This window comes from Mobula hypostoma, chromosome 12, assembly GCF_963921235.1.
Source record: "Mobula hypostoma chromosome 12, sMobHyp1.1, whole genome shotgun sequence".
Classification (NCBI taxonomy): Eukaryota; Metazoa; Chordata; class Chondrichthyes; order Myliobatiformes; family Myliobatidae; genus Mobula; species Mobula hypostoma.
The window spans coordinates 45752951-45765993 of record NC_086108.1 but is presented as its reverse complement, the minus strand read 5'-3'; positions in this window follow the sequence as shown (position 1 = coordinate 45765993).

Sequence of the window (13043 nt, the reverse complement as noted above, 5' to 3'; positions counted from 1 at the left end):
ACAGGCAAAGGATAATAGTGTCTACCTCAGTGTTTGAAAAGAAAGTAGTAGGTCCAGAGTCTGAGGATGAACTAGATGCTGCACCCCTGCCTTCCCCAGGCATGGATTCAGCAAGTGGCACCTCTCGAGTACTCAGTCAGACTGGCATCAGCCAGTGCCCTGCCACAGACAGCGGTTCCCAGCTGCACGATGGGAGATGGGAGGTGGAGAGGTGCAGAGTGAGAGAGCGAAATGTTGATTTAAATGTACCTAGCAGGAGCTCTAAGAAAATGTTTCCCTTGCACTGTAGGTTGGCATAAAAAACAGTGACAGGCAGGAGACAATGATGCTAATGAATATGTAGAACGCATGTGAAATGTTTTCAAAATTATCCGGATTAACTTTACGAGCAGGGACACAGGGTTAATAAATACTAGTGTAAATAAATGATAAATTACAGCCCAGATTGTGTGATATGGGAGAGTGAAGTAAAACTGTGAATGGGACGGGGACCAGAGTGATGGTGCTGAGGATGGGATAGTTGGTTTACAAACAGAAGAAGCGTATAGTGAGACTGCTAGCAAGGAGGGGCTGATGATAGGGCAAAATTGCAATCAGTTAGATGAGTTGCAGTGTAAAAGGGGACAAAATTGAAAAGGATGAATACAGGACTGAAGGTGTTATACTGTACTTGAATGCATGCAGTACACGGAATAAGGTAGATGATCTTGTAGCAGAGTTAGAGACTGGCACGTATGACATTGTGGGCATCACTGAATCATGCCCGAAAGAAAATTATAGCTGGGAGCTTATACACGTTGCATCAAAAGGACTGGCGGGTAGGCAGAGGGGGTGGGGTAGCTCTGTGGATAAAAATAGAAATCAAATCATTAGAAAGAGATGACATCGGATTAAAAGATGAAGAATTGTTGAGGGTAGAGTTAAGGAACTTCAAGGGTAAAAATACCCTGATGGGAGTCGTATACAGACCTCCAAACAGTAGTAATGATGTGGTCTACAAATTACAATGGGAGATAGAAATTGCATGTCAAAAGGGCAATGTTACGATAGTCATGGGGGATTTCAATATGCAGGTAGATAAAATTAGTGCTTGATCCCAAGAGGGGGAATTTCTAGAATGCCTATGATATGGCTTTTTAGAGCAGCTTGTGGTTGAACAGCTATTCTGGATTGGGTGTTGTGCAATGAACCAGAATAGATTAGAGAGCTTAAGGTAAAGGAACCCTTAGGGGCAGTGATTATAATATGATAGCATTCACCCTGCAATTTGAGAAGGAGAACAGATATATCAGTTTTACAGTAGAGTAACAGGAATTATAGAGACATGAGAGAGGAGCTGGCCAAAATTGATTGGAAGGGAACACTAGCAGGGATAACGGCAGAGTAGCAGTGGCTGGAATTTCTGGGAGCAATTTGGAAGGCAGAGGATATATACATCCCAAAGAGGAAGAAGTATTCTGAAGGTAGGATGACACATCTGTGGCTGACGTGGAGGATCTGTCCTGGGTTCAGTGCGTTAAGTGCATTTATGAAGAAAGCCCAGCACGCCTCTACCTCCTTTGTGAAGACTTGGCATGACATCTAAAATTTTGACACGCTTCTATAGATGTCTAGTGGAGAGTATATTGACTGGCTGCATCACACCATTGCCTTTTAATAGAAAATCCTACAAAAAGTAGTGGATATGTTCCAGTCCATCATGGGTAAAGCCCTCCCCACCATTAAGCACATGCACACAAAACGCTGTCGCAGGAAAGCGACAACCATCATCAAGGTCCCCCACCACCCAGCATATGCTCTCTTCTTACTGCTGCCCTCAGGAAAAAGGTACAGGAACCTCAGGACTCACAGCACCAGGTCAGGACAGTTATTACCCATCAACCATCAGGACCTTGAACCAGAGGATAACTTCAAACAATAGCAATTGCCCTATCATTGAAACGTTCCCACAACCTATAAGTTCACTTGCAAGGACTCTTCATCTCATGTTCTAGATATTGATTGCTTATTTTTTATTATTATTATTTCTTATTTTCTTTTTGTATTTTCACAGTTTCATGTCTTTTGCACACTGGTTAGATGCACAAGTGGGTGTGGTCTTTCATTGACTCTGTTATGGTTATTACTCCATTATGGTTTTATTGAGTATGCCTGCAAGAAAATCAATCTCAGGGTTGTACATGGTGTCATACATGTGCTTTGATATTAAGTTTACTTTGAACTTTTTCTATAACTATGTGGCTCATACTAACGGGGAGGATGAAATAACTGGAGGGAATAAACAAGCTGACTTCTTTGCTAAGGCAGTGACAGCAGATCTTTATGCCCAAGTAGCACTCCAGCGTCATCAGGCTGCCAACACTTTCCAAATTCTGCACAATTACAGTGTGATGCATTGTGTCAGAGACTGAAAGAACATCAGGGACTAAATCACACTATGTGTAAGACTATAAAGGATGGTGGGTACAATTGAAAATGAGAGATTCTCGATCATAGCAAGAAAAGTAGCAACAACTGTATGATTTGCCAAACACATAATTCTGAAAGACACTGCCGGTATCTGCCGCTGCTGGGCCCTCCCCCAAGAGCTCATCTGTGCATCTCTAAATGGACTTCATGCACTTGCCAAAATGTATAGGATGTGATAATGCACTTGTTAATTTGTTTGTTATCTCCACGGGTGAAGGTTTATCCGATTCAGAGAAGTGATGCTGTAACTGTTGATAATTTGTATCACAATCATTTATTTCTAGGTTTGGGATCCCCAAGAGAGTCTCCAATGATAATGGTCCTCACTTTATGGGTAAGGTTATATAGGAACTAACAAAAGCCTTATAGTGTAAGCATTGTTTCACCTGCCCTTACTCCATCAATCTTACGGGGCAGCTAAAAGACAGAGAGAGCCCCTCAAATGCAGGTCAGCTAAACTGAACGGTGAGACTGACTTAAAGTGGTCAAAGGTATTTCCACTGGCCCTCATCATAATGCACTGCTTAACAGGCCTATCTCAGCATGAGACAGCTTTGGGACATCCCATCTGCCTGCCAGTCACCGCTGTCTTTTTAATTAACAGATGCACATCTATATTGGTTCTTAAAGTTGTCAAGCGGCGGAGTGGTAGTGGGGACAAGCTCCCACTGCCTAAAAGTGCTCCTCATGGCATGTGCCTCAAATAGCCTCTGACAACCAAGTCCAACTCCTGGCCTTCTCGTGTGGCTTAGCCTCTAAGCCCGGCGGAACTGTTTCTACTGACAGGAGAAGGGGTGAAGGCGGGTCCTGGCGCCTTAAAACCAATGCTTCGGGTAAATGGATCTCGTCAGCCTGGGAAGGCAGTCCATTTAGGAGAGGGAAAGCTCTGATTTCAAACCTCCGCTGCCTCGCAGCCATACCCACTCATGGGAAAGGCTTCGGGAGTAAACCCTGAGGACAAATCCGGAGCTGGAGTCCCTAAGGCAGTCTGACATTGCCTTCAACCTCGTTCTGGCAACTTCTGTGACGACACTGGTGCCAAGCTGCATCAGCATTTGCCCTTCCCTTGGATAACATTGGTGTCGTGGAGAGAGGAGACTTGCTGCATGGGCAATTGCCGGTCTTCCATACAACCTTGCCCAGGCCTGTGCCCTGAAGAGGACACTCCAGTGTTGCCTCACCATGATGGTATAGAAGCAAGACTTTCCAGGCGCAGATCCATCGTCTCACGAGACTAACGGATGCCACCAACCACCATCTATATTATGAGTGAAAGCATGCTGCAATATTGTATTGTACTAACATAAGCTCTTAAAGGTTTCCATCAACAGGTATTTGAACCCTAGAAGATCATACTGGCTGCAGAGTGTCAGATCTACCAGCTGGGAGATTAGGTACTGGTGAGAGCCTACTGATGAAAGAACTACCCGGAGTCTCACTGGGAAGTCCATTCATTGCCCAAAGTCTCACTGGGAAGGTCCATTCATTGCCCAAAGTCTCACTGGGAAGGTCCATTCATTGCCCAAAGTCTCACTGGGAAGGTCCATTCATTTCCCGGAGTCTCACTGGGAAGGTCCATTCATTGCTTGGAGCCTCACTGGGAAGGTCCATTCATTGCCTGCAGCCTCACTGGGAAGGTCCATTCATTGCCCGGAGTCTCACTGGGAAGGTCCATTCATTGCCCGGAGCCTCACTGGGAAGGTCCATTCATTGCCCGGCGTCTCACTGGGAAGGTCCATTCATTGCTTGGAGCCTCACTGGGAAGGTCCATTCATTGCCTGCAGCCTCACTGGGAAGGTCCATTCATTGCCCGGAGTCTCACTGGGAAGGTCCATTCATTGCTTGGAGCCTCACTGGGAAGGTCCATTCATTGCCCGGAGCCTCACTGGGAAGGTCCATTCATTGCCCGGAGCCTCACTGGGAAGGTCCATTCATTGCCCGGAGTCTCACTGGGAAGGTCCATTCATTGCTTGGAGCCTCACTGGGAAGGTCCATTCATTGCCTGCAGCCTCACTGGGAAGGTCCATTCATTGCCTGCAGCCTCACTGGGAAGGTCCATTCATTGCCCGGAGCCTCACTGGGAAGGTCCATTCATTACCCGGAGTCTCACTGGGAAGGTCCATTCATTGCCCGGAGTCTCACTGGGAAGGTCCATTCATTGCCCGGAGCCTCACTGGGAAGGTCCATTCATTGCCCGGAGCCTCACTGGGAAGGTCCATTCATTGCTTGGAGCCTCACTGGGAAGGTCCATTCATTGCCCGGAGCCTCACTGGGAAGGTCCATTCATTGCCCGGAGCCTCACTGGGAAGGTCCATTCATTGCTTGGAGCCTCACTGGGAAGGTCCATTCATTGCCTGCAGCCTCACTGGGAAGGTCCATTCATTGCCCGGAGTCTCACTGGGAAGGTCCATTCATTGCCCGGAGTCTCACTGGGAAGGTCCATTCATTGCCCGGAGCCTCACTGGGAAGGTCCATTCATTGCCCGGAGCCTCACTGGGAAGGTCCATTCATTGCTTGGAGCCTCACTGGGAAGGTCCATTCATTGCCTGCAGCCTCACTGGGAAGGTCCATTCATTGCCCGGAGTCTCACTGGGAAGGTCCATTCATTGCCCGGAGTCTCACTGGGAAGGTCCATTCATTGCCCGGAGTCTCACTGGGAAGGTCCATTCATTGCCCGGAGCCTCACTGGGAAGGTCCATTCATTGCCCGGAGCCTCACTGGGAAGGTCCATTCATTGCTTGGAGCCTCACTGGGAAGGTCCATTCATTGCCCGGAGTCTCACTGGGAAGGTCCATTCATTGCTTGGAGCCTCACTGGGAAGGTCCATTCATTGCCCGGAGCCTCACTGGGAAGGTCCATTCATTGCCCGGAGCCTCACTGGGAAGGTCCATTCATTGCTTGGAGCCTCACTGGGAAGGTCCATTCATTGCCTGCAGCCTCACTGGGAAGGTCCATTCATTGCCCGGAGTCTCACTGGGAAGGTCCATTCATTGCCCGGAGTCTCACTGGGAAGGTCCATTCATTGCCCGGAGCCTCACTGGGAAGGTCCATTCATTGCCCGGAGTCTCACTGGGAAGGTCCATTCATTGCCCGGAGTCTCACTGGGAAGGTCCATTCATTGCCCGGAGTCTCACTGGGAAGGTCCATTCATTGCCCGGAGTCTCACTGGGAAGGTCCATTCATTGCCCGGAGTCTCACTGGGAAGGTCCATTCATTGCCCGGAGCCTCACTGGGAAGGTCCATTCATTGCCCGGAGTCTCACTGGGAAGGTCCATTCATTGCCCGGAGCCTCACTGGGAAGGTCCATTCATTGCCTGCAGCCTCACTGGGAAGGTCCATTCATTGCCCGGAGCCTCACTGGGAAGGTCCATTCATTGCCCGGAGCCTCACTGGGAAGGTCCATTCATTGCCCGGAGCCTCACTGGGAAGGTCCATTCATTGCCTGCAGCCTCACTGGGAAGTCCCCATCTCAAGTATTGCTGACCATGTCTACCACTTTAAAGGTCCAAAGACAGCTGATGTGGATACATGCCTCGCACGTTAAGACAGTGGTGCCACCGGACCAGGAATCAGGAGGCCAGAAGAACAATGTTGATAACGACTGATGGACTGAGCTCTTGATCTTCACTATTAGCCAATCACTATGCATTTAATATGTTGGGTAATCTGAACATCTGTTCTCCACCTAAATTGCAAAAGTATCTCATTGCATGAATATCCTTCACACTCTCCTTTGCTGTAGTTATAGATATGCATCATGTAATAACCAGTCAGATGGTTGGCAGTGCTCGAGAGAGCATCTATACATTTAGAAAGTGGATTGCCATTGTGTTTATACCCCCGGATGGTAGCGAGGTTGATTCCATGGTTTACTTTGATAATGAGCTTACAACTGCCCATCGGAGTGACTCTGGCCAGTGCAGCTGTTTTGAGAGATAGTATCAACCTACTTACAATGACTGCATAACTCCATAGCTGCTTCATGGGAAAGGGGGTGAGGTCTGGTAACCATCAAGGAATGGGATTAGATAGGCAGCAATACTTGCAAAGTATATACTACTGGTGACCCTCCAAATCCTGTTAACGGTACTTACTGGCTATGTGGCCAACAGGCCTATTACTGGCTGCCAGGAGTATGCCTTCTTAAATGGGATCATGGCCTGATCTGAGTCCATGCAGGAGTTTGTGTTATCTGGGCTACTTGGTACCATGGATGAACCACCTACCCACTCTCTCTGCATCTCACTGTGAGGAGATGCCAGCCAAGGACTACTGAGACTGCGCATTTCTGGATTGTAGTGTCCTTGTTCTGGGAACCTGCCGGACTGGCACACGAGAGCATTAACGTGATCTCAGCACTGCTGGAGAAACTGGCTACTAACACAGCCTTGGCACTAAATGACACTAGCGAGGCCATCAATGACATTACTGCCGAAATGCTGCCAATCGGCACTGTGGCCAAATCAGCCCATCGATACGCCATCAGAGAGTTGCTCATTGGCAGAGAAACTGAAGGAGCTGAATTTGGCGCAGATCGTGCTGCTACCTGTGTCAGAGAGGCATCAGAGCAGTTGCAGTGTGCAGTCTAACAGCGAGTAATCATCTCAGTTGCTTTTCTTGCGATCACAAGACCCTGCTGGACACTGTTACTGTGGAATGCTGCGGGTCGGGTCCAAATTCACTGATTTATTGGCAGAAGGAAAGGGAGCTGTGCAAACTCGGTTGTAGTGAGGACCAGGCCTCAGGCTGTGGTGTCGCCTATTTACAGCCGCCCTTGAGAGAGGCATCAGAGTCAGAGTGCTCCACCTGGGGTGGTGTGGTGAGTTGTCCAAGCTGGAGTCTGTGCATCTCCTCAGTGTGCGCTTGGCAGAATACAAGTTGTATTGTGTTCAACTGTAGACTGCTGCAACATTTATGGACTCAGGGACTTGGACTATCTTTTTGTCTGTCACTATATTTTACTGATATTTTATACGTGCTTGCTACCTTATATGTGCTATATGTGCCTTGTGCTGTGTGTGACCGCAGATACTGTATTTTCCACCTTGGACCCAGAGTAACGTTGTTCCATTTGGCCACATTCACGGGTATTCATGTATGGTTGAATAGCAATTAAACTTGAACTTGTGTTCCCCCCCCCACCCACCGAAAATCAACTAGACTAGACTTTCTATGATACTTGTGCCACTATTAGCCACGAGTGTTGCACGTACATCCCTGATACCCACAGACAACTGTCCCTGATGAAACCGTCACAGAGTTTCGGAGATTCTGTGTTACTGAGATTCCGTAAGATTTGTACAGGATAAAGAAGAGGGAGTGTGGAAGTTGAGGTTAAAGCAAGAATAGCCTGAGACCTTTGAAATGAGAACACCAGATACACTTCTGCCTTCTGCAGATGAAATAGGCTGGGTTGACTGTGGCAGTGTGTACTCAAGTCAGATGAGTGAGGCCTCTGTAGCCAGACTTTTCTGGAAAGGTCTTCCTAAAACATAGTGTCCCTTTACACAATAGGGATGCCAGAGAGAGATGAGATAACAGAAGGATGTGACACATACATGTTAGTAGGGAAGTGGTGTTAGGTAAATTGAAGGGATTGAAGGCAGATAAATCCCCAGGGCCAGATGGTCTGCATCCTAGAGTGCTTAAGGAAGTAGCCCAAGAAATAGTGGATGCATTAGTGATAATTTTTCAAAACTCGTTAGATTCTGGACTAGTTCCTGAGGATTGGAGGGTGGCTAATGTAACCCCAATTTTTAAAAAAGGAGGGAGAGAGAAACCGGGGAATTATAGACCGGTTAGCCTAACGTCGGTGGTGGGGAAACTGCTGGAGTCAGTTATCAAGGATGTGATAACAGCACATTTGGAAAGCGGAGAAATGATCGGACAAAGTCAGCATGGATTTGTGAAAGGAAAATCATGTCTGACGAATCTCATAGAATTTTTTGAGGATGTAACTAGTAGAGTGGATAGGGGAGAACCAGTGGATGTGGTATATTTGGATTTTCAAAAGGCTTTTGACAAGGTCCCACACAGGAGATTAGTGTGCAAACTTAAAGCACACGGTATTGGGGGTAAGGTATTGGTGTGGGTGGAGAATTGGTTAGCAGACAGGAAGCAAAGAGTGGGAATAAATGGGACCTTTTCAGAATGGCAGGCGGTGACTAGTGGGGTAGCGCAAGGCTCAGTGCTGGGACCCCAGTTGTTTACAATATATATTAATGACTTGGATGAGGGAATTAAATGCAGCATCTCCAAGTTTGCGGATGACACGAAGCTGGGCGGCAGTGTTAGCAGTGAGGAGGATGCTAAGAGGATGCAGGGTGACTTGGATAGGTTGGGTGAGTGGGCAAACTCATGGCAGATGCAATTTAATGTGGATAAATGTGAAGTTATCCACTTTGGTGGCAAAAATAGGAAAACAGATTACTATCTGAATGGTGGCCGATTAGGAAAAGGGGAGGTGCAACGAGACCTGGGTGTCATTATACACCAGTCATTGAAAGTGGGCATGCAGGTACAGCAGGCGGTGAAAAAGGCGAATGGTATGCTGGCATTTATAGCGAGAGGATTCGAGTACAGGAGCAGGGAGGTACTACTGCAGTTGTACAAGGCCTTGGTGAGACCACACCTGGAGTATTGTGTGCAGTTTTGGTCCCCTAATCTGAGGAAAGACATCTTTGCCATAGAGGGAGTACAAAGAAGGTTCACCAGATTGTTTCCTGGGATGGCAGGACTTTCATATGAAGAAAGACTGGATGAACTGGGCTTGTACTGGTTGGAATTTAGAAGATTGAGGGGGGATCTGATTGAAACGTATAAGATCCTAAAGGGATTGGACAGGCTAGATGCAGGAAGATTGTTCCCGATGTTGGGGAAGTCCAGAACGAGGGGTCACAGTTTGAGGATAGAGGGGAAGCCTTTTAGGACCGAGATTAGGAAAAACTTCTTCACACAGAGAGTGGTGAATCTGTGGAATTCTCTGCCACAGCAAACTGTTGAGGCCAGTTCATTGGCTATGTTTAAGAGGGAGTTAGATATGGCCCTTGTGGCTACAGGGGTCAGGGGGTATGGAGGGAAGGCTGGGGCGGGGTTCTGAGTTGGATGATCAGCCATGATCATAATAAATGGCGGTGCAGGCTCGAAGGGCCGAATGGCCTACTCCTGCACCTATTTTCTATGTTTCTATGTTTCTATACCCAGCAACTAAGGCTCTATTTATTTCACTAACTTCAAAATATCGTTGGCTGTCCACTTGAAGTTTTGATCAACTTTAATGCCTCTATTGTGAACGGTGATTGATCTTGCGAGTAAGGAATTCAAACATATACAATTTACAATGATCAATATCCGCAACTGATAAGCCAATTCTGTATAAAAATAGCAGTTTTATGTCCAGGCTTCAGAACAGTGTGGGTGACAGGTGCCCATGCTGTTCTTTTTGCGAACAAGTAACATGAAAAGAAAGCTTGAGTCGTAAGAGTGTGTGTGCTCTGGACCCAGTTATTTTAGTTATTTCATTTATTTTATTATTGATGATGACTGTTATACTGTGATGGTTCAAGGCAGAAGTTCAAAATTGCCTTCTCAAGGGCAACTAGAAAGGACAATAGATACTGGACTTCATAATAGTACTAATACTGTATGTGTTGAATGAATGAAAAATAAAACAGTCTCCCAATGCAGAGACAATGTTGGACAAGACTTGTTTCTTAACACTAAATACACAATATAGCCTCTTCTCAGGCAATCTATTGGGATTGAGGATGGCTTGCTTGAGATCTGTATTTATGGGTTCTGAGGAGGCCAAAATGGCAGAGGTGAGGCTGAAGTCGTAATGGACTGGGATGTGAATAGTTAATGAGGTGGTATACTCCTTAAACTGTTTATTCAGGACTCCTGTGTGTTCCAGATGCATGACCTCAGGGGTCTCAGTTTCCCACAAGTGCCCCTTCACCAGAGTGATCATGGGCCACAGCGTCCCAAGGGGCAGTGGGGAAGACTCATTTTTGAAAAACATTTGAACCGTTCTTGAATTTTTTTGCTGGGTCCACATGGTACTTTTTTCCCATGACTAGCTCACAATAGACTGTCAATTTTGGCACTCTAGTGTCAGGAATGTCAGCAACATGGCCTGCTCAGCTTAGCCAAAGGAGTGTGATTGCAAACTTGATGCTGGAGATGTTTGCCTGGGATGGGACACGGATGATCCGTCCTTCCAGTACATTTGGAAGCTTTTGCAGAGAGAGCTCTGATGGTAGTTTTCCAGGACATTGAAATGTCAGGTAGTTCAAATTTCCATAGTTCAGCTGAGGACAGGAAGCATTGTTGCTTGAATGGCCATGAGTATAATGCCAGACTTGAGGTTTTGCTCTTCAATGCCTTTCCCCTCCATTTCGTCGAAGGCAGTGGTAGATTTCATCATTAATGGTTGCCTTTACCAAGACATAACTCTCAACATACAAGATATAATCCACGTTTTTCAGAATCTCACCATGAATCTTATTGTCAGGGGGCATTGTTAAACAACAGAGACAAGTTCCAGATGCATGTTGAACACTGCTTTCAAATGTTCCAAATCTTGTACATTTAACACCAGTGACAGAAGACAAATATCTGTCCCCATAACTACTCATTAGATTGGTTTAGAACTGGTGTCCTAAAAGTCATGCTGTATGATTAGATTCAGTTCTCATGCGCAATTTGAGCTAGAATCCACAGTTAGGATTTGCTTTGTTCTGAACTGACATTTCCTGCCAAGCCCTGTATTAATCAGGAAGATAATATTAGAATTACGAGTTGGAGTTCAGAAACTTGCTGAGCTGATGATTAAATTCTTGTAAGTCCTTGAAAATTAATAGCATTAAATGAGAAAAGGTCACTATTGTTTTAAAAATCAGTTTGGTACATAGCTTGAAATTTGAATATTTCTGGCCAGCCATTCATAATCAAATACAGTCAATCCTAATTCTCTTTTCATTATGGAAAGTAGTTTCTGATTAATGGAGAATCTGAAATGATAAGGGTGTATTACACTCTAGGGAGAGTTAATGTCAATGTTTCCAGTCAGATATCTGTGGTCAGTGGTGGATATGTAAGATGCTTTCATCTGAGGTTTTGGACCACACAACTTTATGCCTACATTACCGCCCAGAAAGCTGCCAACTTCACAGGCGATTCTGTATGGAGCAAATTTGCCTGCTAAAGATCAGACAGATTGGGATCCCAAAGCTTTAAAATTGTGTTGTAATCTATGCCTTGTGAGGTTTACGAGGTTAGTTACATTACCCACAATAGTTCTTGCATACCCATTCCACCCACAGAAATTTGATTAAATGGATGTTATAATTCAATGGGGACTGAAATTTGTCTTATTTAAAATTGCCATTTGTCTTTGCCATTAGATAAATATACATAATTACTTTAATTGAGAAATTAACATATGAACTGCAAGAATGAGACATTGTAGAGAAAACAAAACCAGAGTAAAATTGCCAAGGTTTGTTCTCTGAAAGAAGGTGCAGAAAGGAATTGACAAACTGCTAACTTAGATAGCTGCAAAGGGGACTTTACAATTACATTACATCAGCCCTAGACATGGAGTTATCGAATCATAAAGCAACTTAGTGCAGATACAGACCCTTCAGCCTAACAAATCCGTGCTGACAACAGTGCCCATCCAGTAACACCCTACTAAGCCACACCCCTTCATGTACCTGTCCAAGTGCTTCTTAAATGATCTTACTGTACCTGCCTCAACCACTTCTGGCAGCTCATTCCATATACTCATCACCTCCTGCCTGAAAAAGTTGCCCCTCAGGTCCCTTTTAACTCTTCCCCCTCTCACCTTAAATCTATGTTCCCTAAGTCTGGACTCCCTTACCTTGGGGAAACTGCCACTATAAAATTTTAAACATTTCTATAAGGTCACCCTTATTCTCCTACCTTCAATGGAATAAAGGCCTAGTCTGGCCAACCTCTTCCTATAATTCAGATTCTCTAGTCCTGGCAACATTCTCCCAAATCTTTTCTGCACTATTTAGTTTAGCCATGTCTTTCCTACAACATAGTGACCAAAACTGTACACACTATTCCACGCGTAGCCTCACCAATGACTTATACAACTACAACATAATGTACCAACTCCTATACTCAACACTCTGACTGACGCAGGGCAGTGTGCCAAGTACCATTTTCACCACTCTGGCTACTTGTGACACTGCTTTCTATGCACTTTTACTCCCTAGTGCTCTACCTGTGTCCTACGCGGCTCTGACTTTTCCAAAATGCATCACCTCACACCAAATTGCTGCTCCTCAGTCTATTTCCCCACATGACCAAGATCCCCTTGCAAACTGCAAGAACTTTCTTACTATCAACGACACCTCCCAATTTTGTGTCATTCACAAACTTACCGATCAAGCCTTGTCCGTCTGCAACCAATTCATTTATATAAATAATTAATAATAAGGGTCCTAACGCCAACGTTTGTGGCACATCCCAAGTCACAGGCCTCCATTCTGAGAAACAATCTTCAACCACCACCCTCCGCTTCCCACTACGAAGCTCATTCT